This window comes from Hyperolius riggenbachi, chromosome 4, assembly GCF_040937935.1.
Source record: "Hyperolius riggenbachi isolate aHypRig1 chromosome 4, aHypRig1.pri, whole genome shotgun sequence".
NCBI classification, from domain to species: domain Eukaryota; kingdom Metazoa; phylum Chordata; class Amphibia; order Anura; family Hyperoliidae; genus Hyperolius; species Hyperolius riggenbachi.
Genome location: NC_090649.1, coordinates 148,415,802 through 148,442,700, shown reverse-complemented (window position 1 = coordinate 148,442,700; position 26,899 = coordinate 148,415,802).

Genomic DNA, 26,899 nt, shown 5'->3' with positions numbered 1-26,899 from the left:
TTACATTGACAATTTGCGAAAATATCACCGAGGAAAAAAATAAGGAGAAAAAGTAAATTGCATATGGGCCAACATGTGGCTGGTTAGAGTAAAACACTGTGTCACTGATATAGAAATGTGTATCAATAATAATCTATGAAGTATAACAGGTTTGCATGTCATTCCACTATCCTCTAGTCAGCTTAAATATACAGTAATTATCGGAAAATGTGATAGCACTAGATGACACGGAAAAGATAAATGACTAGTACTCTGTGCTAAAAGACTTTTGTCTGAAAGCGCCAATATGGCCCCTCTTCCCCATTCACTCCCTGTACTGTCTATAATCAGCTGTTGTTTTCTCAGAGTCCACCCAGCAGTCCTGTAAAGGGAAGTAAAAAAAAAAAACAGTAAAATAAATATTAGCCAAAAGAACTTCAAAACAATCCTTATATACTGCAGGTAACGGTTATGCCTGGTACACACCATGTAATCTCCCATCAGATAGGCACATCAAATCAATTATTTCCAAAAAGATCTGACTTGCTATTGTTTTTCTGATCGATTTTGTATAGAAGTGATTGTTAAATCGATGAGAAAAATGATTGGAAAATTGATCAGATGTAAATAATCCATTGGACATGTCTATCTGATGGGAATTTTTTCCCCTCTTGCTCGTACTTTTCTTCTTAACATAACCTGCAAATTTGGTGATTCTGGCATTTAAGGGGGCTTTGCTATTAACCCTTAAAGTCGGCGGGTTTTGGGCGACAATAGCTGAATTCGAATTCCTGATTACGGGTTTAACCACTTGAGGACTGCAGGGCTAAACCCCCCTAGTGACCAGGCCATTTTTAGCTAAATTGGCCACTGCAGCTTTAAGGCCCAACTGCAGGGCCGCATAACTCAGCACACAAGTGATCCCCCCCCCCCTTTTCTCCCCACCAACAGAGCTCTCTGTTGGTGGGGTCTGATCGCTCCCCCCATGTTTATTTTTTTTAAAATAAATATTATTGTTAGGTTTTTTTTTCTAAAATCCCATGTTTCTTTAAATTTATTCCCTCCCTCCCTCCCTCCCCACAGCCGGCCAATTATGGCGATCGGCTGTGATAGGCTTCTGCCTATGAGAGCCGATCGCTCTCTTGTCCCCCATGGGGACAGTCGTGTCATACGGTCCCCAGTGCAGCGCTGCTGCTCATCGCAGCACTGCACCTAGTAAATAGATGGCGTAATCGCCGTCTAACAGTCTCCCGAGCGGCAATAGCCTCTCGGAGACTAAAGGCGGGGCGGAGCTCCGCCCTCCGAGCATGAGATGCGCGCGCACCATGCGCGCGATCTCATGCTAAACAGAGCCCCAGGACTTTACGCCAATTGGCGTTAGGCGGTCCTGGGGCTGCTGCCGCGGCCACGCCTACTGGCGTGACGCGGGCGGCAGGAGGTTAACACCCGTGATCACGGCCGAATTCGAGAGTAAAATTTGGATACAATCGAATTCGTGATCGGTATCAATCTTCAAATTTGAATTCGACTTTTGGATTCATTAAAAACCACCCGTTATCACGGGTAAATTTTAATTTGCGAATTCTGAGAGTAACCCTGCAGGCAATAGGATTTGCCGGTAATTCTTATGCAGTGGTCAGTGGCCAGGCGATAAGTAAATAGCATGTGCAAGCTACCATACTTATCACCTTGAATATCATCAGTCCCAATGAGTTACATGAATTGTTTAATGTACTGCAAAAAATATATCCACACTTTATAAACAGACACTAATAATTCATGGACATTTTATAACTCTTTAGTTACTTTATCAAAATACATAATAATTTCAACAAACAAAATAATCTTAGATCAATCTAAGCATTGATTTAAAACACATTTTGCCCTCCCTGTGAAGTGTCACGGGGAATTTTCTGCATTTCTTCTTTTTTATTTTCATGGTTTAGTTCCCTAGATGTGAATGTTTTATTTTAATAGTTTAGTTCTGTAGATGTGGATATTACCATAATTTGGTATACACAGGACAGTCATATTGTGTGTTTCTCTCTGGGACTTCAGTAGCAGCATTCAGTACTCACATGCTGTTACTTTGATGTGGCTGTGACACTCATGGGGCCTAATTCTCAAAGAATGGGAGGTATTTAAAATGATGATGGCCTTTCTCCTTCTGCAGGATATCAGAATTGCTGTGAATTTGAAAATGACTTTAAAAGGCAGTTATTTTATCTCCAGCTGGGGCCTGGAGATAAAATAACAAACAGCTGTTTTAGAAAACATCAGGAAGCAATCAGAAGTTTGAAGGCAGATGAAAAGTTGTATTTAAATTTAATGCAGTTCCAAGGAAAGCTGCTATAATTTTTAATACTTCACAAATTATCTCATGTTGTTTGTAAATTGATTAGTTTGTTTTTTTATTTCAGATTGTTAAAGTTTGGTAACACTTAAAGCTCCAAGGCAGATTTGAACAGAGAAGAATCATGACATGATACAACAAATAACATTTATATTGCGCTTTTCCGCTGGCGGACTTGAAGTGCCAGAGCTGCAGCCACTAGGGTGCGCTCAGTAGTAGTGTTAGGGAGTCTAGCCCAGGGACTCCTTAATAAATAAGAGAGGGCTTACTGAAGAGCCAAGATTTGAACCCAGGTCGCCTGTGTTAGAGGCAGAGCCATTAACCAGTACACTATCCAGCCAAATGGAGATGACAAGGAGACAATGTTATCGTAAGCTGGTGAGTAAAGGTACACATAAATGAGAAGATGGCTTTGACTTCTGGATGTGAAATCATATATAATACTGTTCAGTCAGGACTGTTTTAGCAGATACATGAGATTGAGGTTGATTCACTAGAAGCTATTAAAATCCCCATGCGCATTTACTTATATTTACACCAGCAGAATAGTGGCGTTGTAAAATTAGCACAACCTGCTTTACCTGGGAAATGCAAGCATTATGGTACTGTGTTACTAATGCCATAGTAAAGCTTGCATTACACATGTACCAAGGGTTGCACTATTTGCACAATATGCAGGACTCTTCATAAGTACCAATAAAATTGCAGAGCTCTGTCTGTGCACAGCAATATTAACCAATTTTTTCGAGATTTAACCTAATCATTTAAAAAGAAGATTGGTTATTTTCTTAAAAGAGCAAAATACTCAGGACTAGCTACATTTCCAATAACAAATTGAGGAATATTGATAGATTTAATACGACTGCCATGTAGAGTTAGGAAGGATTTTTTTTCCTTTTTGGTTGTCTGAACAATTAAAAAAAAATATGCAAGTGTCACCTTAAGAGCCCTAGATTCATGAATGAGAAGGTGAAAACACACTGGAGAAGTGGCGGTGAAGCAAAGAAGCAATCACCCAAATATGAGAAAAGGTTTATAAATTGAAAACTCTTGTCCCTAGCTGGTTAAATACAAACATCTGATTTACATTTCCGCCTTAAGGTGGCCACTAATGGTCCAATTTCTAGCGAAAAATTGTTTGAGCAATCAGAAATTCTAATCGGAAGAAAAATTGTTCACTACACCATCAACGAACCAATCTTTGCTTCCTATCTATCACAACCAATCAAGAAAATCCAAATTGTGTTTTGCCAAAAATGCAGTCGGACGATTTTTTGTATAATCGTTCATAATCAATTGTGCCCATCAACTGAGATTATTCTCAACCATTCTGATCGCTCAAATGATTTTTCGCTAGAAATTGGACCATTAGTGGCCACCTTTACATGACTGAGGATGTTTTGTGAAGTTTGTGATAGATTATCTCATGGACCAAGTGCTTAAATTTACGGGCATGATTATTGGGTTCTTATCCAGCAGATGTAGAGCTTTTAGTTGGGACTAACATTTATACATGGGATATGAGTTATGCCACACTGTCTCTAAGAGGCCAGTAAGGTTTGGTATATGTTGGTACCTTACCTGTTTTTTTTTTTCAGCCATAGCCACCACAGCCAGCAATGTTTTCCCGTGCATTTTCTTTTATTGTAGCTAATGAAAGTTGATGGGAATTTGTATGCGATGTGCAAATTTATGTATTTTTGCACATGTGAAAATGCAAATGCAATTTTTGTGAATTTTAGCTGCAGTGCAATTCTCCATTGCCTTTAATTACCAATTCATACGTAAATTTTAATAAGTGTGAGCCCTTGCCTAATACTCTAAGGGCCTGTTCACATGGGTGCTGGAGCATGTCACATTTTAGCTGATACAGCATTTGGCATCGGTTCCCATTGTTTGGCAAATGCAACATGTTTTGATCCCCACAAGAGGACATGGAAGCTCAGAGGTTACCCGACTCTGGACGCTACATGTAGTACCTTGAAAAAAACAAGACAATGGGAAACGGTATGTGCAGCGTTTGCACGAACAAAGGTAAATGATCACTTGAATGGACTTCGCCCATAATAAAGGGCATCACTGCCATCGTTTACCTCTGTAAAACCATCTGGGGTTCTGTGGGGGTTAAAAAAAAGACAAAAAGCGTCACTTACCTCAGGCTTCTACCGTCCCCCTGCAGTTATTATGTCCCACGCCGCCACTGAAGCCGCCTCCGTTCACCACCTGCTAATTATTCGTCTAGCTAGACACATAGTACTGCGGCTGCGTGGGTGTGGCCGCTCGCGTCCTCGCTCCCGCGTGTGTCAAAGGGAGCTTACTGCGCAGGCGCAGTACAAGAAAACTTCGTACTGCGCAGGCGCAGTACAAGAAAACTTCGTACTGCGTCTGCGCAGTAAGCTCCTGATGAAGCCGCGCAGCCACAATGCTATTCATCTAGTTAGATGAATAATTATCAGGTTACCGGTAGAGATGTAGCGAACGGTTCGCCGGCGAACGGTTCCAGGCGAACGTTGGGGGTTCGCGTTCGCCTGCACCAGGCGAACTTTTTCGGAAGTTCGATTCGCCCCATAATGCACTTTGAGGGTCAACTTTTACCCTCTGCATCACAGTAAGCAGGCACATTGTAGCCATTCAGGCTACACTAAGCCCTGGAGCCCCACCCCCTCTTATATAAGGCAGGGTCCGGCGGCCATTACACTCACTCTTGTGCCTGCTAGAGAGAGGAAAGGGACAGCTGCTGCAGACTTTTTCTCCTAGGGACAGATTAGTTAGGTTCTAGGCTGCTTTGCTTGCTCCTGACTGATTATTATTGCTTTTAAAGCAGGGCCGGGCCGAGGCATAGGCTGGAGAGGCTCCAGCCTCAGGGTGCAGTGTAGGAGGGGGCGCACAATTCATTCAGCTGTCATTCCTAATTGTGTATGAAGCAGAAAGAAATAAGAAAAGGGGATACATAGCAGTGACTGCAAGCCAGATAACTAGATATTAAGGTGTTGGGGAGGTTGTGGGCCCTGTGGCCCTCTTAGTCTAATAGCAATCCATGTGTGACAGCTGAGGTGGGAGGGGTAGAGGGGCGCACTTTGGTGTCTCAGCCTTAGGTGTTGGAGGACCTTGTCCCTGCTCTGTTTTAAAGCACCCATCAACAGCAACAGCTCTTTTCAGAGCTCATCCTGTACATATTTTTTTTTCTGTGTGTCAAACTGACACTTTTGTTGCATGCACAGCCTTGCTAATTGATAGTGTGTGTGCCACTGCCAGCAGCCCAGCACATTCAGTGACTACCTGTGTGTGTGACAGGGAGCTGCACATTGTACTACCCAGTACTGCATATACCCCAGTACCTGTTGTGTTTACTTAACCCACCTCATCACTGCATATACCTAGCTTTGTGTTGAGTGAACCCAGCTCACTGCATCTAACTACCTGTTGTGTTGAGTGAACCCACCTGGCCACCTCACTGCATCTAACTACCTGTTGTGTTGAGTGAGAACCCACCTCACTGCATCTTAAGTACCTTTAGTGTTGAGTGAACCCAGCTCACTGCATCTAACTACCTGTTGTGCTGAGTGAGAACCCACCTCACTGCATCTTAAAGTGAACCTCCGGACTAAAAATCGACTCAGCAGCACTGAAAAGGCCTGGTGTTTCTTTAACAGTTTCACAGCATCAGAACTTTGTTTCTCTTATACAAGCCTCATTTTTAGCTGCACAGAAGAAAACTGCCCGGGCTTTTTCCCCCTGATGCTGTGCAAAGCATGATGGGATTTCTGATGATGTTGTTCTCGTTCTGCTGTTTTAGTGCAATTTTTTTTTTTTTACATTTTGTATTTGACATTTGAAGCCTAGTGTGTGCAGCTGGGAGGGGTAATCAGGACACAGGACAGTTGGAACTGTGTCTCCTGCTCCTTGTCACCTCCTTTCAACCAAAAAGATGGCTGCCCCCATGACAAAGATGGCAGCCCCCATGAATCACAAACATTTGCCTGTTCTTTTAAAACAGGGTGGGTAAGAGATTATATTATCTATCTATTCTAATTAACATAACTAATGTAACTTAATGACAGAATGTTTGTTTAGGCTGAAGTTCCCCTTTAAGTACCTTTACTGTTCAGTGAACCCAGCTCACTGCATCTAACTACCTGTTGTGTTGAGTGAACCCACCTGGCCACCTCACTGCATCTAACTACCTGTTGTGTTGAGTGAGAACCCACCTCACTGCATCTTAAGTACCTTTACTGTTCAGTGAACCCAGCTCACTGCATCTTACTACCTGTTGTGTTGAGTGAGAACCCACCTCATCACTGCATCTTAAGTACCTTTAGTGTTGAGTGAACCCAGCTCACTGCATCTAACTACCTGTTGTGTTGAGTGAGAACCCACCTCACTGCATCTTAAGTACCTTTACTGTTCAGTGAACCCAGCTCACTGCATCTAACTACCTGTTGTGTTGAGTGAACCCACCTGGCCACCTCACTGCATCTAACTACCTGTTGTGTTGAGTGAGAACCCACCTCACTGCATCTTAAGTACCTTTACTGTTCAGTGAACCCAGCTCACTGCATCTTACTACCTGTTGTGTTGAGTGAGAACCCACCTCATCACTGCATCTTAAGTACCTTTAGTGTTGAGTGAACCCAGCTCACTGCATCTAACTACCTGTTGTGTTGAGTGAGAACCCACCTCACTGCATCTTAAGTACCTTTACTGTTCAGTGAACCCAGCTCACTGCATCTCACTACCTGTTGTGTTGAGTGAGAACCCATCTCACTGCATCTTAAGTACTTTTACTGTTCAGTGAACCCAGCTCACTGCATCTAACTACCCAGTACCCGTTGTGTTTACTTAACCCACCTCATCACTGCATATACCTAGCTTTGTGTTGAGTGAACCCAGCTCACTGCATCTAACTACCTGTTGTGTTATGTGAACCCACCTGGCCACCTCACTGCATCTAACTACCTGTTGTGTTGAGTGAGAACCCACTTCACTGCATCTTAAGTACCTTTACTGTTCAGTGAACCCAGCTCACTGCATCTAACTACCTGTTGTGTTGAGTGAGAACCCACCTCACTGCATCTTAAGTACCTTTACTGTTTAGTGAACCCAGCTCACTGCATCTAACTACCTGTTGTGTTGAGTGAGAACCCACCTCACTGCATCTTAAGTACCTTTACTGTTCAGTGAACCCAGCTCACTGCATCTAACAAGCTGTTGTGTTGAGTGAACCCACCTCACTGCATATACCTAGCATCCCCCCGAGATGGACAAAATGGACAAACCAGGTAGAGGAAGAGGTAGAGGCAGATCTAGAGGAAGGCCACCAGGCACCGGCAGGTCTGTGGCTGTGCGAGGTGGTGTTGCTGTGATTTCGTGCGGACCTGGCCCAAAATACAGTGCTCAGAAGAAGGCACGTGCCATCACTTCCCAAAATCGTGAGGAGGTGCTTGAATATTTAACACAGAACACCTCATCTCCCGCAGCCACCAGCGCTACAACAAGCACCACATCCGCTGCATTTGACACTTCGCAGGAGTTATTTGGTGGTGGTGGTGAAATCACTGGTTCCCAGCCACTACTGCAACAAAAACAAGAAGGCGCAGGTACACCACCTCATACGTCTGAGTTAGGTGGCAATAGTATGGAGGAGAGGGATGATGAACCACCTGAAGTTGGTGCAGTTGAGGAGGTGTCTGAGGAAAGCGCAGCTGGCCAGGATTATGATGACGATTATACGGATACCACATATATTCCCGGTAGAGGAGATGACCAGGGGGACAGTTCAGAGGAGTAGAGTTGGGCCGAACGGTTCGCCGGCGAACGTGGTTCGCGCGAACTTAGGTGGTTCGCGTGCGGGTGCCGCACGCGAATGTTTTGCGGAAGTTCGGTTCACCCCATAATGCACCTGAGGGTCAACTTTGACCCTCTACATCACAGTCAGCAGGCCCAGTGTAGCCAATTAGGCTACACTAGCCCCTGGAGCCCCACCCCCCCTTATATAAGGCAGGCAGCGGCGGCCATTACGGCCACTCGTGTGCCTGCATTAGAGAGAGTAGGGCGAGCTGCTGTCTGTCTCTAGGGAAAGATTAGTTAGGCTTAGCTTTTCCTGGCTGCATACCTGTTCTGTTCAGTGAGCCCTCAGCCCACTGCATACCTGTACTGTGATCCTGCCACTGCATACCTGTTCAGTGATCCTGCCAGTGCATACCTGTTCAGTGATCCTGCCACTGCATACCTGTTCAGTGATCCTGCCAGTGCATACCTGTTCAGTGATCCTGCCACTGCATACCTGTTCAGTGATCCTGCCAGTGCATACCTGTTCAGTGATCCTGCCACTGCATACCTGTTCAGTGATCCTGCCACTGCATACCTGTTCAGTGATCCTGCCACTGCATACCTGTTCAGTGATCCTGCCACTGTATACCTGTTCTGTGAACCCGCCACTGTATACCTGTTCTGTTCAGTGGACCCGCCACTGTATACCTGTTCTGTGAACCCGCCACTGTATACCTGTTCTTTTCAGTGGACCCGCCACTGTATACCTGTTCAGTGATCCTGCCACTGCATACCTGTTCAGTGATCCTGCCACTGTATACCTGTTCTGTGAACCCGCCACTGTATACCTGTTCTGTTCAGTGGACCCGCCACTGTATACCTGTTTAGTGAATACGCCACTGCATACCTGTTGTGTTCAGTGAACCTGCCACTGCATACCTGTTCTGTGAACCCGCCACTGTATACCTGTTCTGTTCAGTGGACCCGCCACTGTATACCTGTTCTGTGAACCCGCCACTGTATACCTGTTCTGTTCAGTGAACCCGCCACTGTATACCTGTTCTGTTCAGTGAACAGTTTGGTGTGTCAGTGTGAAGCAGTACCTTAATTACACTACCTGATTGATGTATACACATGCAAGATGTTTTAAAGCACTTTAGGCCTGTCATTTAGCATTCAATGTGATTTCTGCCCTTAAAACGCTGCTTTGCGTCAAATCCAGATTTTTCCCGGGGACTTTTGGCATCTATCCCACTCCGCCATGCCCCCCTCCAGGTGTTAGACCCCTTGAAACATTTTTTCCATCACTTTTGTGGCCAGCATAATTATTATTTTTTTCAAAGTTCGCATCCCCATTGAAGTCTATTGCGGTTCGCAAACTTTAACGCGAACCGAACGTTCCGCGAAAGTTCGCGAACCCGGTTCGCGAACCTAAAATCGGAGGTTCGGCCCAACTCTACAGAGGAGGAGTCAGAGAGGAGTAGGAGGAGACGACTCCATGATAGAAGCCGAGGGAGCTCGTCCTCAGAAACAGCTGGGGGCAGTGTCCGGCGCCATGTATCACCAGCTATGGCCAGCCAGCCAACATGCCCTTCAACGTCAGCTGCTGATGCCACCGTAGCGCCATCACCCCAGGGGGGCTCAGCGGTTTGGAAATTTTTTCACGTGTGTGTCTCAGATCGGAGCAAAGCCATCTGTTGTCTCTGCCAGTAAAAATTGAGCCGTGGAAAGGCCAACTCTCACGTAGGGACAAGTGCCTTACGAAGGCACCTGGAGAGAAGGCACAAACAGCTATGGCAAGAACACCTGAGGAAAAGCAGCACCACTCAAAAGACAAGCCACCCTCCTTCTCCTCTTCCTCCTTCAGGTGTATCGTCTTCATTCACTTTCTCCCTTGCACCTTCACAGCCACCCTCCTCCACACCGCCTCTTCCCTTGAGCGGTTCCTTCTCCTCTGCCCACAGCAGTACCCAGCTGTCCGTGAAGGAAGTATTTGAGCGTAAGAAGCAAATGTCTGCCAGTCACCCTCTTGCCCGGCGTCTGACAGCTGGGGTGGCGGAACTATTAGCTTGCCAGCTATTACCATACAAGCTGGTGGAGTCAGAGGCTTTCCGTAAGTTTGTGGCCATTGGTACACCGCAGTGGAAGATACCAGGCCGCAATTATTTTTCACAAAAGGCCATACCCAAACTGTACTGTGCAGTTGAGAGGCAAGTGGGGTCATCTCTGGCACACAGCGTTGGGTCAAGGGTCCACCTGACCACGGATGCCTGCTCTGCCAAGCACGGGCAGGGCCACTACATTACATACACAGCCCATTGGGTCAACCTGGTGACTGATGGCAGCAAGCAGGGAGTACGTGGCTGCGCAGCGGACCGACTTGTCACACCTCCATGGCTTGCAGGCAGGCCTTCAGCCACCTCCTCTCCACCTGCTACCACCACTTCGCTGTCGTCATCCTCCTCCTCCTCCTTGGCTGGTGCCGCGATCTCCTCTCCAGCTACACAGCCCCAGCACCCCAGGGCCTATGCTGCATGCCAGGTACGACGGTGTCACGCAGTGTTAGACATGTCTTGCATGAAAGCGGAGAGTCACACTGGAGCAGCTCTCCTGGCTGCTCTTAACAAACAGGTGGAGCAATGGCTGTCCCCACACAAGCTTGAGATCGGCAACGTGGTGTGTGACAACGGCAGCAATCTCATTGCTGCGTTGAATTTGGGAAAGCTGACACACATACCCTGCATGGCAAAGATTTGTGTCCAAGTACCCAGGGTTAGAGGAGGTCCTGAAGCAGGCCAGGAAGTTGTGTGGGCATTTCAGGCGCTCTTACAAGGCCATGGCACGCTTTGCGGACATTCAGCGTAGAAACAACTTGCCGGTGAGACGCCTGATTTGCGATAGCCTGACTCGTTGGAATTCCACCCTGCTGATGTTCTCTCGCCTGCTAGACCAGGAGAAAGCCGTCACCCAATACCTGTATCATTACAGTACAAGGACACAATCTGGAATGATGGGGATGTTGTGGCCCAACAACTGGACACTGATGCGAAATGCATGCAGGGTCATGGAGCCCTTTGAGGAGGTGACCAAACTGGTGAGTCGCGATGAGGGCACCATCAGCGACTTCATCCCCTACGCCTACTTCCTGGAGCGTGCCGTGCGTATAGTGGTGGATACAGCTGTGGAGGAACGTGAACGAGAAGAGTTACGGCAGCAGGAGTCGTGGGAGCCATTTACACCCGAACCCGATGTTCCCACAACACCTGTGGCAGCACAGAGGGGGGAGGAGGAGGAGGAAGAAGAGGAGTCGTGTGGGGAAGGAGAGGAGTCAGATTCTGATGATGGTGATGATGAGGAAAGTGTTTCTGTGGAGGAGGAAGAGGCGGCGGAAGAAGAACAACCGTGGCAGCCGTCACAGGGGGCTTCTGCTGCTCCACGTTCCCGTGGTTTTGTTCGTGGCTGGGGGGAGGAAGAGGAGTTGCATCCCGTCACTGAGGAAGAGCAAGAGGAGATGGAGAGTACGTCTGCATCCAGCTTTGTGCAGATGTCCTCTTTCATGTTGTCCAGCCTGTTGAGGGACCCCCATATCAAAAAAATCAAGGCGAATGACCTGTACTGGGTGGCCACGCTACTAGACCCTCGGTACAGGCACAAAGTGGCAGACCTGTTAACAACTCAACACAAGGCGGAAAGGATGCAGCACTTGCAGAACAAGCTGTCGATGATGCTTTACAATGCGTTTAAGGGTGATGTGGCTGCACAACGCAATCAAGGTACCTCTGGCAGTAACCCTCCTCCTCCCAAGTCCACGCAGGCAAGGACAGGACGCTCCAGCGATCTCACGGTGATGTCGGACATGCGGACGTTCTTTAGTCCAACTCCTCGCCATAGTCCATCCGGATCCACCCTCCACCAACGCCTGGACCGGCAGGTAGACGACTACCTGGCCTTGAGTGTGGATGTAGTAACTGCGAAAAAGCGACGATGAACCCTTGGACTACTGGTTGCGCAGGCTTGACCTGTGGCCAGAGCTGTTCCAATTTTCCATACAACTTCTCTCTTGCCCTGCCACAAGTGTCCTGTTAGAAAGGACCTTCAGTGCAGCTGGAGGCATAGTTACTGAGAAGAGAAGTCGCCTAAGTCACGACAGTGTTCAGTGCCTGACCTTTATCAAAATGAATGAGGAATGGATCCCGGAGGGCTACTGCATGACCGAAGACTAAGTCAGTCCCCACACACAGCATCTCTGCCTGCAGGCCGCTTGCCTTCTCCGCCACCACCAACAGGGTCCAGGACTCTAGGCGGATTGCTGAATTTTTAAGGCCGCTAATAGCAGCGGCCGCTACACTAATTTTTCTGGTGCGTGTACATGCCTGCCTAATTTTTCTGGCTGCACTGTGGGCGGCTGCAACAAAAAAACAAAAGGCATGTACATGTGCCCATCCCCCTTCGTGATCATTATCTTGCCGCGGTGAAGGGGCTTGCGTATCACAATAAAGCAATGACCGCCGGCTATTTGAGTGTCTCGGGTGGGGGTAGCACACAAAAGATAATAAGGTCGTTGCTTCATTGTGGTCAGACCAAATTTGATCATCTGGACAGTCACTGTTGTTCTATCATTGAGCTACCACAGCCCAGCGACCATATGGGCTTGAAAAACGCCACGGCCTACACTCTGGCCACGGTACGCACCAGTCCAGCACGGTCGAGACTCGTCACTATGCAAACAGCTATTTGCGGTGCATTACACAGTGAGTTTGGTGTGTCAGTGTGAAGCAGAACTCTAATGACACTCCCTGATTGATGTATACACATGCAAGATATTTGAAAGCATGTTAGGTCTGCAATTTAGCATTCAATGTGATTTCTGCCCTTAAAACGCTGCTTTGCGTCAAATCCAGATTTTTCCCCGGGACTTTGGGCATGTATCCCACTCCGCCATGCCCCACTCCAGGTATTAGACCCCTTGAAACATCTTTTCCATCACTTTTGTGGCCAGCATAATTTTTTCTATTTTTCGAAGTTCGCATCCTCATTGAAGTCTATTGCGGTTCGCAAACTTTTCCGCGAACCGAACCTTCCGCGAAGGTTCGCGAATCGGGTTCGCGAACCGAAAATCGAAGGTTCGCGACATCTCTAGTTACCGGCGGCGGTGAATGGAGGTGGCTTCAGTGATGGCGTGGGACGTAATAGCTGCAGGGGGCCGTTAGAAGACCCAGGTAAGTGACCGATTTTGTTTTTTTTAACCCCCACAGAACCCCTTTAAGCACTAAGACTTTTCTTGACAGAATTACTCCATATGTCTCTGTCTAATCTGAGACCCTACTTTTGGGTCTACTGATCTGTTTAAAGTGTACCCACTGTCACAGAAATAGGACAGTGCAGCTTTCTTTGCAGCCAGGCAGAAATGTAGTTGTCTATTATGATCTACTGCTGTATAAACCTGGTTCCTGTGTGAATTCTGTCTGCATAGAACATGTCATGTTTATCTCCAAGTTTCCTTATCTCCCATGAGTTTGTTTACATTAATACCTTTTGAATAGTTCTGATTGGCCTGCATAAGCCACCTGGTAATCTTGCGATTGGGATGACTGAAGATTCTGTGCCCATTTAAGCAAGTTCTACGCTGTAGATAATAATTACATAATAATTCAAACATTTGTATAATACTTTTCTTCCGTCCGACTCAAAGTACTTGAGAGTGACAGACACTAGGGGCACGCTCAGTAGGCAGTGTTAGGGAGTTTTGCCCAATGATTCCTTACTGAATATGTACTGGCTATGTCAGAGGCGGTACCCTTAACCACCACACTATCCAGCTGTTGCATAAGGAATGCCTTGAATTAACTGCTGATAGGCGTTTTTTTGTATTTATGGTTCTTAGAATGCTGTGGAAGCACATTAATTTATTATGCAATACATTCTATTACCTTTAATTAAATGAGGATGCTTGAAAACTCCCAGCTGTGTTATGAGGAGAATATCTCTCCCTGAATGGTTGTGGATTCAGGTCAATAGTTTTTGGGATCAAGAAGAGTAACATAACCCGGTTTTCAGAATTCTTGGAATGACAAGTCTTTATGTCCAATGTGCTGAGCTTTATTGATATAATCAGGAAAACTATGTCAACAGTAACATTATCCTCAGACGCTAAGCCATACTGGAAATTTCTCAACAGGAAGTAGGCTGACATTGATTTAATCCAGACAAATACTTCTCTATCGGCTCGTTTCAGAAGTGTGTCTCGGCAACCGTCACTGGATAATTACATATCAAAATATTTGCAGCCCAAAATATGCATGTATAATTACGTCTCAGTGTACTTTAGTCAAGTGCTGGGTGGTTATGGTGTTGATTTACTAAGATCTCAAGGGTCAAATGCAGCATTGCAGGAGCTCAAGGCTTTGCAGAGAATTAACTATATAAGAATAATGAGACTGCATAGACTCAATATGGTGCTACAGAGAATCATTAGAATCTGTTCACATTATTAAATGCAGGTAGCCGTTCATTGTGCCACGACATACAGACACATGTGGTGTTGTGAGCCATAATGCTAACCCCATTCATTATACTGCAACTAGTAATATAATTATCCACATAATTCATGTCACTCTTTTTAACTCTAAACTACAAAGCACTCCACAATATTTCTCTCTCATACATCTCTGCTTTAGTCTCCATGTACCATAGCAACCACATCCTTCGCTCGCCTCGCACATGACCTTCTGCTATCCTCCCATGGAATCAACTCCTCCCATTCAGGTATACAAGATTTCTCACGAGCCTCTTCCCTGCTCTGGAATTCACTTTCAAAACCCATCCATCTCTCTCCAAACCTTTGCACCTTCAAAAACAATATTTTTCTGACTAGCATACAATCTATTTAAGACATTCTACCTTCGGTCTTAAGAAAAACTGTGCTCCTTTCTGAATATGTCCTAGGCTCCTTTTCCACTAGCTGCAATCCTCTACAAAAAGCAGATCACAGCAGTTTCACCCAACATGTATATCGGGGTGCAGTTTTTCCACTAGCGCAGTTCATTTTTGTTAGCATCGCAAATATCGGCCTGCACATTTTGTATGTGATTGCGCTCCTACACCTGACGGTTCATGGCGCAATTGTGACAAAATCGCGGTAGTGGTAATTGAGGGAAGCAAGATCGCATTGCAGCATGCAATCGCACTTCCTAGTGGAAAAGCAACCTTACTGATACAACAACCCTGAATATAAACCTTATGCATTTACTCCCTTTTATATTTTATTCCTTTAGATTGCAAGCCCAAGGGCAGGGCTTTTTCTCTTTTGTGCCTTGAAAACACAGTATGCTTTATTTAGCACCATATAATTTGTCCCAGTGACATACTTATGTATGCCTGTTTGTTTCTCCTATTGTACAACACCACAGAAGATGATGGCACTATATAAATAAACAACAACAATAATAAAAATTGGCATCTCATAAAGATGTGTACTGTAGTGCAATATTCCATCATGATAACTCATATGAGTTATCATGTTTTAGTGAATCAAGCCCCTAGCGTGAATGAGCCCTTGAAGATTTTATTAAGCATGTACAGTATGTAAATAAAATCATCCTACTGTAATAATCAGTCCAATCCCAGTTGAGTCCTGGTTTGGGAAGACCAGTTATGTCCTCACTGCTGAAATCAGTCATGTTTGCTCATCTCAGCTGTGCAGTATAACATGCACAGTGTTCATTGCAGTTCACACACATTTTTATGCATGCATTATGCAAAGTGCATATAGTGTATATTCAGCCTTACTGTCATTCTCAGTAAAAGTCTACTAACCTGGTCGGATTGACTGAATGTGTTGGATTCTCTTTTTTTTTCATTAACATATATTTAGTAGGAACTGGTGTTTCTTCACTAAACAGATGGAGACCTCTAAAGGGGATCAGATAAAAATGGCGCACAGTGCTAATGTATAAAAATGGTGCTGCATTGAATTGCTAACTAAAACTATATTTTCCAGTATCAAGGTGAAAATATGGCGCATGGGCTGCAATAGTACAAGACGTGATTAGCGGCAAGGAAGTTAAAATATGGTGCCCATAAATATCGGGCACCATAATTTACCCTCCTTGCTGCTAATCGCGGCTGTTGTACACACTCAGGCAGGGGGGCTAGTGTTAGGTAACAGGGGTCGGGGGGGGGGGGGGGGGGGGGGTCTGATGCTTGTTGAAAGTCTGGCCTAGCTAATTATACAAATCCTTGCACAGCCAAAAATCTAAAACTGTGAAAACTGAGTGCTGAAGAAACTATAACTGTGCACCCTACTAATGCTGTCTATTGGGTTTTACAAACGGTTCCCTTACAGTAATTAGGAACTAACAGCCAGACATACTTATTGCAAGTATGGGTGTTAATAGGTGGCAATGGGTGGCTCTGCATGGGCCTTGACTTGAGTTCAGTCATAGTAACTGTATTTCTAATGCCCACAAGGCATACATCTTATGCTGATTTTGCTTTCAGCAGTTTGATGGAACAAATGATTTTTACATGCCTCAGCTCTTGGCAACCTGTTGTGTAGAGTGGACACAGGCTCATAGTGTCAAGAATGATAAGTACTCTTTAAGGCCTTGCTCACAATCCTGCTTTACTTTCTAAATTCCAAAAGCTAACTAAACACAGCCAGTATTTTTTGGCATGTGTGAAAGCTTTTTATGTCTGGACAAACTAATTATACAAATCCTTGCAAAGCCAATAAAAAAAAATCCAAAACACTGTGAAAACTGAGTGCTGCTAGAAATTACTGGGCCCCAAAGCAACAAAATGTTGTGCCCTCCCCACGACCTTCCAAACCCCACAGACCTCCCACCCAAAAATTCCTCCAGGACCCTCCACCCCAACATTCCCACACCCGTCTAAGTACAGTATAAGTAGCCAGGTCTATAGGTGTCCCAGTTTAGGTAGTAGTCAGGGGCGTAATTAGAAATCACTGGGCTCTCTTGCGAAAAATTTGATGCCCCCCCCCCCCACATAGGTGCCAAATAATCGTACTGGGGCAGTGTTGTAATGGGACAGCATTTCACGATAAAATAATCATAATGCAGCAATGTTTCACCATAAAATAATTGTAATGCAGCAATGTTTCACCATCAAATAATCGCAATGTGTGCAGCATTTCACCAGAAATTAATCGTAAAGTGGGCAGCATTTCACCAGAAAATAATCACAGTGTGGGCATCATTTAACCAGAAAATAATCGCAATGTGGGCATCATTTCACCCAAAAATAATCATACAGTGGGCATCATTTCAGCAGAAAATAATCGCAATGTGGGCATCATTTCAGCAGAAAATAATCGCAATGTGGGCATCATTTCAGCAGAAAATAATCGCAATATGGGCATCATTTCACCAGAAAATAATCGCAATGTAGGCATCATTTCACCAGAAAATAATGGCAATGTGGACATCATTTCAGCAGAATATAATCGCAATGAGGGCAGAATTTCACCAGAAAATAATCGCAATTTGTGCATCATTTCACCATAAAATAATCACAATGTGTGCATCATTTCAACATAAAATAATCACAATGTGTGCATCATTTCACCAGAAAATAATCATACAGTGGGCAGCATTTCACCAGAAAATAATTGCAACGTGGGCAGCATTAGCCAGATATGGGTGCCACTGCCCCCTAGCTTATATGTTAGCCAGATATGGGTGCCACTGCCCCCCCCCCCAGCATATAGGTTAGCCAGACATGGGTGCCACTGCCCCCCCAGCATATAGGTTAGCCAGACATGGGTGCCACTGCCCCCCAGCATATAAGTTAGCCAGACATGGGTGCCACTGCCCTCCCCAGCATATAGGTTAGCCAGACATGGGTGCCACTGCCCCCAGCATATAGGTTATCCAGACATGGGTGCCACTGCCCCCCCAGCATACAGGTTAGCCAGACATGGGTGCCACTGCCCCCCAGCATATACTTTAGCCAGACATGGGTGCCATTGCCCCCCCCAGCATATAGGCTAGCCAGACATGGGTGCCATTGCCATTGCCCCCCCAGAATAAAGGTTAGCCAGATATGGGTGCCACTGCCCCCCTCCCCAGCATATAGGTTAGCCATATGGTGGTGCCACTGCCCCCTTAGCCTGCCATATGGTGGTGGTGGTGCCACTTCCCCCCCAGCATATAGGTTAGCCATATGGGTGCCACTGCGTGCCCCCCATATAGGTTAGCCATACTGGTGCCACTGCGCCCCCCCATAAAGGTTAGCCATATAGGTACCACTGCAGCCCCCCATATAGGTTAGCCATATGGGTGCCACTGCGCCACCCCATATAGGTCAGCCATATGGGTACCACTGCAGCCCCCCATATAGGTTAGCCATATGGGTGCCACTGCAGCCACCCATCCTCCCCATGTAGTTTAGCAAATAGCAATATGCCCTGACCACTGCCCCTTTATAGGGTGGTGGTTGGTCTGTCAGCAACTCTCTCTCTCTCCCCCCGGGCCCCCTCACACCTCCATCCACAACAGCCAGCACCAGGCAAATACATACATACAATGTGTGCATCATTTCAACATAAAATAATCACAATGTGTGCATCATTTCACCAGAAAATAATCATACAGTGGGCAGCATTTCACCAGAAAATAATCGCAACGTGGGCAGCATTAGCCAGATATGGGTGCCACTGCCCCCCCAGCATATAGGTTAGCCAGATATGGGTGCCACTGCCCCCCCCCCCAGCATATAGGTTAGCCAGACATGGGTGCCACTGCCCCCCCAGCATATAGGGTAGCCAGACATGGGTGCCACTGCCCCCCAGCATATAAGTTAGCCAGACATGGGTGCCACTGCCCCCCCCCCCCCCCAGCATATAGGCTAGCCAGACATGGGTGCCACTGCCCCCAGCATATAGGTTATCCAGACATGGGTGCCACTGCCCCCCCCCCAGCCTACAGGTTAGCCAGACATGGGTGCCACTGCCCCCCCAGCATATAGGTTAGCCAGACATGGGTGCCACTGCCCCCCCAGCATATAGGTTAGCCAGACATGGGTGCCACTGCCCCAGCATATACTTTAGCCAGACATGGGTGCCATTGCCCCCCCAGCATATAGGCTAGCCAGACATGGGTGCCATTGTAGTTTAGCAAATAGCAATATGCCCTGACCACTGCCCCTTTATAGGGTGGTGGTTGGTCTGTCAGCAACTCTCTCTCTCTCCCCCCGGCCCCCTCACACCTCCATCCACAACAGCCAGCACCAGGCAAATACATACATACAATGTGTGCATCATTTCAACATAAAATAATCACAATGTGTGCATCATTTCACCAGAAAATAATCATACAGTGGGCAGCATTTCACCAGAAAATAATCGCAACGTGGACAGCATTAGCCAGATATGGGTGCCACTGCCCCCCCAGCATATAGGTTAGCCAGATATGGGTGCCACTGCCCCCCCCCCCAGCATATAGGTTAGCCAGACATGGGTGCCACTGCCCCCCCAGCATATAGGGTAGCCAGACATGGGTGCCACTGCCCCCCAGCATATAAGTTAGCCAGACATGGGTGCCACTGCCCCCCCCCCCCCAGCATATAGGCTAGCCAGACATGGGTGCCACTGCCCCCAGCATATAGGTTATCCAGACATGGGTGCCACTGCCCCCCCCCAGCCTACAGGTTAGCCAGACATGGGTGCCACTGCCCCCCCAGCATATAGGTTAGCCAGACATGGGTGCCACTGCCCCCCCAGCATATAGGTTAGCCAGACATGGGTGCCACTGCCCCAGCATATACTTTAGCCAGACATGGGTGCCATTGCCCCCCCAGCATATAGGCTAGCCAGACATGGGTGCCATTGCCATTGCCCCCCCAGCATAAAGGTTAGCCAGATATGGGTGCCACTGCCCCCCTCCCCAGCATATAGGTTAGCCATATGGTGGTGCCACTGCCCCCTTAGCCTGCCATATGGTGGTGGTGGTGCCACTTCCCCCCCCAGCATATAGGTTAGCCATATGGGTGCCACTGCCCCCCTATATAGGTTAGCCATATGGGTGCCACTGCGTGCCCCCCATATAGGTTGGCAATACTGGTGCCACTGCGCCCCCCATAAAGGTTAGCCATATAGGTGCCACTGCAGCCCCCCATATAGGTTAGCCATATGGGTGCCACTGCAGCCACCCATCCTCCCCATGTAGTTTAGCAAATAGCAATATGGTGCCCTGCCCTGGCCACTGCCCCTTTATAGGGTGGTGGTTGGTCTGTCAGCAACTCTCTCTTTCCCCCCGGCCCCCTCGCACCTCCATCCACAACAGCCAGCACCAGGCAAATACATACATACTTACACACAATCCTGCAGCTTGACTGGCACAGGATCGGGTGATGGGTCAGGTGCGGGTCGCTCCTCCTCGGGTGATGCACGGTGGCGGGTCCAATCCAGGCTGGCCTCCGGCTCCAGGGCACGCTCCTCCGGTCCGGCTCCAGTCACAGGCAGTCCGCGGTCCGCTCCCTCCTTCTTCCTCCGACGTCACTCCTCCTTCTTCCTCCCTGGCTGGCCGGCCGGGCCGCCGTGTCAATGCGCGCTGGCTGGAAGTAGTCCATCCTCCTCACACCAGCCACTTTACGAGATGAGGGGGGCCGGGGGGGATGACTGGGGAGCCTGCTCTTTTATAATTATCGGTGGGGGGGGGGCGGCATTACAATAATTGAAAAAAGAGTTCTCTGACTGAGCTACGGGCCCCCTGTGACGTAGAGCTGCCGCGGGCCCCATAGCAACCGCTATGGTTGCTATACTGATTACTATGCCCCTGGTGCTGAAAAAACTATAACTGTGCACCCTACTAATGCTGTCTATTGGGGTTTTCAAACTGTTCCCTTACAGCAGGAGTAGGGAACCTATGGCTCGGGAGCCATATCTGGCTCTTTTGATGGCTACATCTGGTTCACATTTAGGGGTTGATTCACTAAGCTACACTGCTCAAGCAGCGCAGCTTAGTATGGCAGTGCAAGTAAAATTTTCAAAATAGGCGCACTACTGCTGTAGCATGCACTACCAACTTACTCGCTTTCCCCCCAACTGCTCCAATTGTCCCACTCTCAACCCTGTCAAGTCCAGTGACCTTGTAGGATGATATCCCCGAACTTTGATTGGCCCAATAGGCTGCCTGTTACTTAACAGGCAGCCTATTGGGCCAAAGTGCGGGGATCTCATCCTACAACGTTAATCAGCCCCCAAGTCAGCTAGCTAATTGTACAAGCTGTTAGTTTGCATTTCTCCTGTCTGGCTCTCAGGGAAATTTCTGATGTTGCTGAAACCCAAGAGAAGCTGAACACGAGTCTGACACTTCCGCTGCCCAGAGAATCAACTGTATACACATCACCATGGCAACAGGGACATGAGCCCTCTGCTGCGCATGCGCACTGTGCCAGTTTGAAACATATTGTATGGCTCTCATGGAAATACATTTTAAAATATGTGGCGTTTATGGCTCTCTCAGACAAAACATTTCCTGCCCCTGCTAATTAGGAACTGACAGCCAGGGGAATGTTACTTGGAGTGTTTGATCCCCTGCTGGTTTTTCTCATTTGCCCTCTGACCAAGAAATCACGAGTCTATAATTACAGACAGAATAGCAACAAAAGATCTCTCAAAAACCCAGTACCCCAAAATCAGAGCGTGACTTGCATTGTTATTAGTGAAATGAGTTTTTGATCTCTATCAAAAGATGACTCAGAACTTATAGCATAACCCTTCTTGGCAACCACATTTCAGGTTTGAACACATCTCAGGAGGGTAAGAATGTTTTTTGGTCCACTCCTCTTTATAGATCGTCTTTAAGTCAGCAAGGTTTCAAGGCTGATGTTTGGCATCTAAAAAATCAGCTCCCTTCACATATTTTCTACTGTATCAAGGACTGGAGGCTGGCTGGGCCACCCCAGGACCTTTATGAGCGGTTTCTTGAGCCACCCATTTGTTGTCTTGGCCATATGTTTTGAGTCATTGCCATGCTGGAAGGCCCATCCATGAACTATCTTCAGCCTTTTGCCTGAGGAATGGAGGTTCTCATCCAAAACTTTAAGGTTTATTGGCCCCTCAGTGCAGTCTTGCACCCTTAGAATAAAAACAGCTGCAAATCAAAATGTTTCCACTTCCATGCTTACCTGTGGAGAGAGTGTTCTTTACATTATACTCAGTATTTTTCTTTCTCTAAACATGGCTGTTCCGATTGATTCCAAAGAGCACTTTTTTTGGTATCATCTCACCACAGTCCCAAGCTTTCTCTAATTACGTTTCACTGGCAAACTTAAGCCTTTGCATGTGCTTTTTGGAGCAGGGGGACTTTCTGGGAACTTCAAGATTTGGATCCATTATGGTATAATATGTTAACATTGGTGCTCTTGGTGACAATGGTCCCAACTGCCTTTAGGTCATTAACAAGCTCTTCCCATGTAGTTGTGGGCTGATCCCTCACCATTCTCATGATCATCCACACTCCACGAGGCAAGATCTTACATTGAGCTCCAGTCTGAAGATGAATGATAGTCATTTTATATTTATTCTGTTCTGTAAAGTTGCACCAACCATTGTCACCTCCTAATCAAACTTATTGCTAATAATCTTAAAGCCCATTTCAGTATTGTGCATTACTACAATCTTGTCTTGTAAGTCCTTACAAGGTGGTTATGGAAGGAACTGATTCTTTGGAGAGGTGTGCTTTATGCACACAATGAGTTCCAGAATAAATCAGGAATATCTACAGTTCATTGATTGTTATCTGTGTGCTGCATGGGCACATAATAGAGTCTGCCGTAGCCATATTTCTGCCTGGGTTGAAGGGCATCAAATAGTTATCCCACTCAATGACACAAAAAAATGTATACCTTTTATTTATTTGTTTCTGGATTTTTGGTTGATTTTCTGTCTCTTAAATTGAAACTTATTATATTTGAAACTGTTAATATATTTGTAAGAGGGCAAACTTACAAATACTATATATATATATATATATATATATATATATATATATATATATATATATATATATATATATATATATATATGTCTTCCTATCTTCCTACAAAACACTATGCAGTATGCAAGTATACAGCTTAAGTATAACAGGGAGAAGGCAGTGGAGTTTCTATGCCTTTTTTGATCTGATAGTTTTGTACTGGTACTGTTATCAAATAATTCAATTAGCTTCCGAGGGAAGTGGAACTTTGCGTTATTAACGCTTTTGATAACTTTAGACCAGTCATTTTATTCCTAGAAGTTTTTACGCTGTGTTAAATCTTATTAAGGTATTTTCTTGGCTGTAGAAATGGCTGAAGAATCCTTGTTTAAACTGTAGTTGGAAATGTCTAAATCACAGGTGACCAACTCCAGCCCTCGAGGGCCATATCTATGCCAGTGTTTAGATTGGAATGAGAAAGGGAGAAATGTGTTTTTCTTGATGAAGCACACGTTTCCTGATTCAGGGCCATCAGTTAATTTGAGCTGTGCCAAACGTGTGCAGACCTCGGCCCTCAAGGTTTGGAGTTCAACACCCCTGGTATAAATTAAACGTTTATGTATGGGTAAGCATGAAATTACAGTAGCATCTTGGATTGCACATATCTTATCCTAGGAGGAAATGGATGAACGGGGCAGAGGGGTTTGGCTAGTTCTACTAAGCATTTTTTTTTCAACACTGAAAATAGTGGTATGCAAGGTACCACTCTGGAGCTTTGTGACACTACTGTTAAGGTACTGTGAGGAGACATCTCTTTTTATAAGAACACTTAGGCAAATGGATCGTTAAAAACAAAGTGCTGTATTTGTGATGAAAGAAAGAACACAGTGTTCTTTTTCTATTATCCCAACATGTGGAGAAAGTGTCAATAGCTTAACCACTGGTTGCAGAAAAATGTTTCTGTATAACACTTAAAGGGAACCTAAACTGAGAGGGATATGAATGTTTCCTTTTAAACAATACCTGTCGCCTGACTCTCCTGCTGATCAGTTTGCTGCAGTAGTATCTGGATCTCACATCTGAAACAGGCATGCCACTGGCGCACCGAAGGGGGTGTTCCGGGTGTCTGGAACCAACCCCCCTGCGGCTGCTGTCAGGTAGATATATCCGCAGAGGCCGGGGAGGCTATCTGATCCTTTTTGCAGTGGCTCTATCACATTTCCCTCTCCGTGCACGCTCTACTTCCTTCCTCCTCCAGCAGGTCTGATTGGCTCTCCGTCCCTCCCCTTGGCATCATGGGAAAATTGAGCTGCATAGAGCCAGACCTGCTGAAGGAGGAAGGGAATAGTGCCTGCACAGAGAGGTAATGTGAAAGAGCCGCTGCCAGCTCTGCACAGGGGGAGGAAGAACGGGCTGGGGTGGTAATTAAGATTGTGTGTCATCATTTGTGACTGCAACTCTGCAATTGTATCACCCTCTGTGCATTTTGTGTATTCAATCATTTTGCAGCCTTTCCCTCTCAGTGCAGCCCGGACTCTGCAGGCAGCGTCAGGAATGTCAGGCATGTGTGAGGGTGAGAGCACTGACAGGCTGGTCTGCAGTACGGAGCTCACAGTATGTTTGTTTACAGAAGGCAAGGCAATATGCTTGGGGTGAGACCACTGGGAAGGGAGGGGTGTGTGTCCACTGGGGAAGGGGGGGGGGGGATTTGTGTGTATGTGTGTGTTTTATGTTGGATGGGGGCTGTAAAAGCTGAATGATTATGGTCTGGCTCTGCAAATAGAATTGTACATATGGCCTATACTGTACTTTTTAATCAAACTAATAGTTGTACTATTGCACTCTCTCTTTTCTCCCTCTAGGTTAGCTCTCCCACCATTCCTTTCAATTTCTCTATGCCTGCTGTTCTGTCTCACTTTCCCTGCCAACCCCTCTATATTGCTTTCTCTATCCACTCTCTCTTTCATGCTTTTTTCGTCCTACCTGTCTGTAAATTTATGCCGATGTATTTAAAGTGTACCCAAACCAGGTATAAAATTATCTTTACCTAAAGAGAGGGAAGCCTCAGGATCCTATTGAGGCTTCCTTCAGTGCTATGATGTCCCTCGTCGCTGACCGCAGCCCTCCAGAAGATTGGCCACAATGGATTGCCACTAATCATGTTAGGGCTGCTTGCCTCCTCTTTCATCAGCACAGTAAGCTGGAGCTGCTTTGCTAGGAGGGACTCCGTGCTACTGCGCATGTGCGTCCACACTCATAGCAAGAGGAGCGCAGCCACAGTGTGGAAGGGGGTTGCTTTGATTAAGGGAGGGGACATCGGTGCATGGAGGGAAGCCTCAATACAAGCCTGAGGCTTCTCTCTCTTTAAGTTGATATCTCTGTTTAAACCCAAGCTTCAGCTTGTGTTCCCTTTAATAGCACTGACCTCTTCTGAAGCACTTTACAGGGTACATAGTCCTATCACTCACTATCCTCAGCTTACAATCTAATCCTACAATAGTCATAGTCTAATGCCCTACCATATTATTATTATGTATTTATATAGCAGTGACATCTTCTGCAGCACATTACAGAGTACATAGTCATGTCACTGACTGTCCTCAAAGGAGCTCACAATCTAATCCTACCATAGTCATAGTGTAATGTCCCACCATATTATTATTATGTATTTATATAGCACTGACATCTTCTGCAGCACTTTACAGAGTACATAGTCATGTCACTGACTGTCCTCAGAGGAGCTCACAATCTAATCCCTACCATAGTCATAGTCTAATGTCCTACCATAGTATTATTATGTATTTATATGGCACTGACATCTTCTGCAGCACATTACAGAGCACATAGTCATGTCACTGATTGTCCTCAGAGGAGCTCACAGTCTAATCCTACCATAGTCATAGTCAAATGTCCTACCATATTATTATTATGTATTTATATAGCACTGACATCTTCTGCAGCACATTACAGAGTACATAGTCATGTCACTGACTGTCCTCAGAGGAGCTCACAATCTAATCCTACCATAGTCATAGTCTAATGTCCTATCATATTATTATTATGTATTTATATAGCACTGGCATCTTCTGCAGCACATTACAGAGTACATAGTCATGTCACTGACTGTCCTCAGAGGAGCTCACAATCTAATCCTACAATAGTCATAGTGTAATGTCCTACTATATTATTATTACGTATTTATATAGTACTGACATCTGCTGCAGCACTTTACAGAGTACATAGTCACGTCGCTGACTGTCGTCAGAGGAGCTCACAATCTAATCCTACCATAGTCATAGTCTAATGTCCTACCTTATTATTAATATGTATTTGAATAGCACTTACACCATCTGCAGGACTTTACAGAATGCATAGTCATGTCACTGACTGTCCTCAGAGGAGCTCAGTATAATCCTACCATAGTCATAGTCTAATGTTCTACCATATTGTTATTGTATATTTCCATAGCACTGACATCCTCTGCAGCACATTACAGAGTACATAGTCAATTCACTGACTGTCCTCAGAGGAGCTCAAAATTTTATCCTACCATAGTCCTAGTTAGGCCAGTTTTGTGCCGGGCCAATTAAATTAATATTTTGGGGGCTGTAGGAGGAAAATACAAGCATACCATGCGCTATAATCAAACACATGTACAGGCCTCATTTAGATGTGTAAGTTGGGGGGGGCGGCGGCTGGTGATAGCTGGCCTTGGGTGTTAAAAAGTAGAAATTGGCCCTGATCTCTGCTATATGTGTAGTATGTAGGATATCCTTTTTTTATTAGGAGAGGGGGCTTCATATAAAGTTTCCTGTTGAAGTCCACTGTCAGTGAATTTCTAACTGCTGCTAAGTTCATG